Raw genomic sequence first — 5531 nt, 5'->3', positions numbered from 1 at the left:
CTCTTATTTTTATTGTTTACATTGTACATCTTTTCCTGTTCTTTTGTTTTTTTCCAACTTATTTGTATCTGAAATCCTAAAATGTGTCTTTGGTAGACAGTCTATAGATTGATTATAGAATTTTTATCCATTCTTCAAGTATCTCCGACTAAAAATCAGAATGTTTAATTTATTTATGTTTAATGTAATTACTGATAAGATTTCCACCTATTATTTATTTTCTGTATTTCTTATGCCCCTTTCCCATCTACTTTTTAATTTATGCCTTATGTTAAATATATTTTTTCTAACATAGAATTGTAATTACCTTTTTCTCGTTTTAATTTACTTTTGAAGGTTTTTTTTTCTGATTTGGTTTTGTATGTGTGCATAAGTATTGATTCTCAGCCTGGACATTTCACTTTATACCTTACAATAAAGGAATCTAGTTCTGATTAATACCAACATAATTTTACTAGTATATGACCACTTGATCCAATACACATTTTTCCCTTGTATGCCTTCTTCTAAAAATGTTACTTATTTATACAAGATAAGTTCATCAACACAATTCTATAATCAATGCCTTATTTTTTAAATTGTTTTATTGTGGTAAAATACGTATAACAAAATTTATTATTTTAACCTTTTTCATGACTACAGTTAGTGGTAATAACTACATCCACATTGTCGTACATCATTACCACTACTCATCTTTAGGACTTATTTGCATCTCTCATGCTAAAACCTGGACCCATTAAAAAATTACCTTTCATTTCTCCCTCCCCAAGCACCTGGATACCAACATTTTGCTGTTGCTTCTATAAATTTCACCACCCAAGGTACCTCATATAAGTTGAGTTATACAATTTGGTCTTTTGTGGCTGGCTTATTTCACTTAGCATAATGGTTCAAGATTCATTCATATTGTAATATATGTTAAATTTTCCTTCCTTTTCCTTGCTGAAAAAGTATTCCATTGTATGTATATAATACATTTTGTCTATTCAATTATCCACTGATGAACTCTCACATTACTTTCACCTTTGGCTACTATAAATAATGCTCCTATAAACGTTGTTATAAATGAAACATGGATGCACATACAGAAATTCCTGTTCAAGTCATTGGGTATATACTCCAATATGAAATAAACAGATTATATGATAATTCTAAGTTTCAATTTTTAAGAAACTGCCATACCATTTTCTACAGTAGTTGTTTCATTTTACATTTTCACCAGTCATGTACAAGTGTTCCAATTTCTTTATATCCTCACCAACATATATGGTCTGTTTTGTTTTATCTTGTTTATAACAGCTATACTAATGAGTGTGAATTGGAATCTTGTTGTGAAATTGATTTGAATTTCCTCAATGATCGGTGATATAGAATCTTTTTGTATGTGTTTATTTGCCATTTGTAGATCTTCTTTGGAGAAATATCAATTCAAGTTTTTTGCTCATTTTAAAATTCATTTTGTTTTTTTTTTTTGTGTGTTATAGGGGATCTTTATATATTCTGGATATTAATCTCCTATCCAATATATAATTTTCAAGTATTTCTCCCATTTCATGGGTTACATTTTCACTCTGTCCATAGTGTTCTTAGATGCACAAAAGTTTAAATTTTGCTAAAATCTAATTTATCTCTTTTCTTTTTAGCTTTCACTTTTAGTTTTATATCTTAAAATGATTGCCAAATTTAACTTTATGAAATTTCTCCCTTTTCATAAAATGTCATCTTTAAGAGTTTCAGCTCCATTTTCAGTTAAATTTTGTATACTGTGTAAAGTAAGGGTCCAGTTTCATTCTCTTTTGTATGAGTATATCTAGCTTTCCTAACACATCTGCTGAAAATACTGTCCTTTTCCCAGTGAATGGGCTTGGTTCTCTATATTACTTTGAGTTACCTAAATATCTAAAATGATTTAAGGTTACTTTAGTAAATAGATTAGTCAGAGTTTTACAGGGAAATAGAATGAATAGGATATAGGCATGTGACATTTATTATAAAGATATTGATTTACACAATTTTGATGCTGAGAATTCCCATGATCTGCTGTCTGTAACCTGGAGACCCAGAAAACCCAGCGGTGTAATTTGAAGACTTAAGAGCTGGAGAACCAATGGTGTAAATTTTAGTCTCAATCTGCAGACCCGTTCAGGAGTGCAGAAGGAGAGCAAAAGATTGATGTACCAGCATAGTCAGATAGAAATAAAACTCAACCTTTCGTCACCTTCTTTTGTTCTGTTCAGGCCCTCAGAAAATTGGATGATACCCATTGTATTAGTCAGGATTCTCTAAAGGGACAGAACTAATAAGATATATGTATATATAAAGGTAAGTTTATTAGGAGAATTGACTCACCTTCAAAAGGTGAAATCCTACAATAGGCCTTCCGCAAGCTCAGGAGTAAGGAAGCCAGTTCGAATCTCAAAACCTCAAAAGCCAACAGTGCAGCCTTCAGTCTGGCCAAAGGCTCAAGAGCCCCTGGCAAATCACTGGTTAAGTTCAAGAGTCCAAAATCTCAAGAACTTGGAGTCTGATGTTTGAAGGCAGGATGCATCCAGCCCAGGTGAAAGATGAAGGCCGGAAGACTCAGCAAGTTTCCCTATTCCATTTTCTTCTATCTGCTTTATTCTAGCCAAGCTAGCAGCTGATTAGATGGTACTCACACAGATTGAGGGTGAGTCTGCCTGTACACTGACTCAAATGTTAATCTCTTTTGGCAGCACCCTCACAAACACACCCAGGAACAATTCTTTGCATCTTTCAATCCAATCAAATTGACACTCAATATTAACCATCACACTCAACCACATTTGGGAGAACTCTCTGCTTTCCTAAGTACAATTCACATACAAATCTCTTTTGGAAATATCCTCGCAGATACAACTAGAAATAAGGCCAGCTATCTCGTCATCCCATGTCCCAACCAAATTAACACATGAAATTAACTATCACAATAAATAATGTGTTTTATGTTTACAATTGTTTTTTCACCCAGATTATAAATATTTATGGCATAAAAATGAACTTCAAGTTTTTTAAATATGCAATTTACTTTGAGGCTTTGTGTTTGGCATTCAGTCAATTGTATTTTTTATTTATTTTTCAAGATAGTTGAAATTATTGGTCATAGACAACTGTTCCGTGGGCCATATAAAACTAGATCTATGTACATTTTGAAACAAGAGGAAAAATATTTTACCAAGGATGATAATCCTTTTAACTGACATGGATGTAAAAGATCTCAAAAGTGTAAGTGGAAAAAATGTACAATATAGAGATGTCAGTTTATAAAATGTTACATTTGTTTGTGTCAAGAGCCTCTCTCATATCTTTGGTTTGCTGTCTGTAAAGAACCAGTGAATTTTGCAGGTCCCCTCTTCTAAGACTTTGTTCTGCTAGAAACGGTTACTAACAGACTGGAAGAAAGTGCAGGTAACTGAAATTTTCACAGTAAATTATTTCAACTATTACTGCTTCTTTAATCACACACTGCATGTCTGCCACTTCTAATAACAGCTTGGTGTCTGGCAGGCATTCTCCTTTATCTCTGAATTTCACTGCTTGTATGATCCTTTGTGAATAAATTAGTCTAGTAGTCATTATGTGCAGTTTAGATTAATGTTCACTCTTATTTTTAATGCTTCCACGTACTTTTTTTTTATTAAGAACTAACTAGCATTGACTCTTGGTCTGATCTGACCCATGCATTTCTTCTGCTTCTGGTGAAATTTCCATAGACTAAGTATTACCTGCCATGTTTCTTTGTAAAAATTGCACCTTGGTTTAAAAACAAAACAAAACAAACATATTTTCTTTTCTTTCCTGCATGGTCATATTGAATGTGACTTTATATGTCTATTGCTAAATTATTTTCTTTACTGCTTTGATGGTCTCTTATTTTTCAGTCTGAGTCACCATCTACATCTCTATAACTGTGTTACCCTCTATAACTGTTTTTCTTTCCTTAGTTAAAATGGTAAAAGTAACATATTTTATTATTTTTATAAAAATTTAAATGATGCCTAGCATTTCTCATTCTTAAGTTAGAGTTCAAATAAAAACTCCTATTTATATTTCCTTCATAAAATAATTTTAACTCTTATGATTCTCTAAACTATGAATTAAAATATTTCTTCTATCCTCACTCTATTAAAACTTGCTACACAACTTTCTTATCAAATTCAATAAAATGTTTTCTGAAAAGTAGTTGCTATATCTTCATGAGAAACCTAAAATGTATGTATCTTTTTTATTAAATAATTTAAGTCTAATGTAATTTGTTTTAGTGCCACTCTGTTAGATAGACATTTATTCTTCTTAGATAAAATCCATCTATCAATTTTATAAGTTAATTTTCATTTACTATATTTCTTCCAGTATGGTCCACGTATTAAAATTCGTTTTCTAAGAATAATAATTTAGGCTGGGTGCGGTGACTCACATCTGTAATCCCAGCACTTTGGGAGGCTGAGGCAGGTGGATCACTTGAGTTAGGAGTTCAAGACCAGTCTGGCCAACATGGTGAAACCTTACCTCTACTAAAAATACAAAAATTAGCTGGCCATATTGGTAGGTGCCTATAATCCCAGCTACTCAGGAGGCTGAAGCAGGAGAATCACTTGAACCCAGGAGTTCAAATTCTATTTTTATTAAGGCTCAGAAATCTCAGCTTTTGCATAAAAGTTAAAGAATTTGTCACTATTTTACTTGTTTAATCCATTATGCTCAAGTTTCAAGGCATATAAACATTGCTTTATGTTTTATATATTAACTGTTGTTATAAACTAGTTTATAAACAAATAGTTGTTATAAACTGTTTAGTCTCTGTGGATATTTGTTGTTATAAACTATTTAGTCTCTGTGGATAATATCAAAAAATTGCCAATGTTGACTATATTACAAGTCGTCATGGTGAGGTATTGAAAAAAGTTTTCAATTAGCAATAATCACTTCTTAAACCTCTAGCTATCATACTGCCAGTGTGCAAAGCTGTTATAAACTGTGTGTACAAGATTAAAAATCCAGTGTGTAATCTATTCTATTTGTATAACATGTTATTTTGAATTTTTTTGTTTAATAATTCTGATTAAAAGAAAAAATTCATTGATTATATTAGGAATTTTCAACATATTTCTAGCTATATGTATCATCTATAAATTGAAACTTGAGAGATTTCTATTGGAAAGTTGTCTTATTCTTATACCACTATTTGTGTGTTATATCATTTTAATTTTAAAAATATAATGTATTTAAATATATAGAAAACTAGAAAAACTGTTCTACAATTTCATAAGCAGCACATATTTCTATGGTAATGCATTTACTTTTACATTAGGGACAGTTAAGGTCAATATTATTGATGATAAGAAGGAAGATAAGGTATTATAATGTTACATAAGTAGTGGATATATATTCTTTAATCTTCAACAGAACATAAGCATTTGATGCAGAAGGCTTCCTTCTTAGTGTGGTGTATGGCTTTTGCTTTTCCACAAAAAGCTAGTAACTGTATAAAGATAAGGCTGCAAGAAATCTTA

At 31.3% G+C, this 5531-nt stretch overlaps 1 non-coding gene across 1 annotated transcript; it reads right to left on the bottom strand.

Annotated features, from left to right (window-relative positions):
• Positions 1-4850: 4850 nt before the first annotated feature.
• Positions 4851-4985, bottom strand: LOC135274917 (U4 spliceosomal RNA). The gene has a single exon (XR_010342662.1). It is a non-coding gene; the product is annotated as a U4 spliceosomal RNA (small nuclear RNA).
• Between the last annotated feature and the right edge of the window lie 546 nt (positions 4986-5531).

Source organism: Aotus nancymaae, unplaced genomic scaffold (assembly GCF_030222135.1).
Source record: "Aotus nancymaae isolate 86718 unplaced genomic scaffold, 86718_ANA_hifiasm-v0.15.2.pri h1tg000014l, whole genome shotgun sequence".
In the NCBI taxonomy this organism is placed as follows: domain Eukaryota; kingdom Metazoa; phylum Chordata; class Mammalia; order Primates; family Aotidae; genus Aotus; species Aotus nancymaae.
This window is presented reverse-complemented; position numbering and strand designations above follow the sequence as displayed.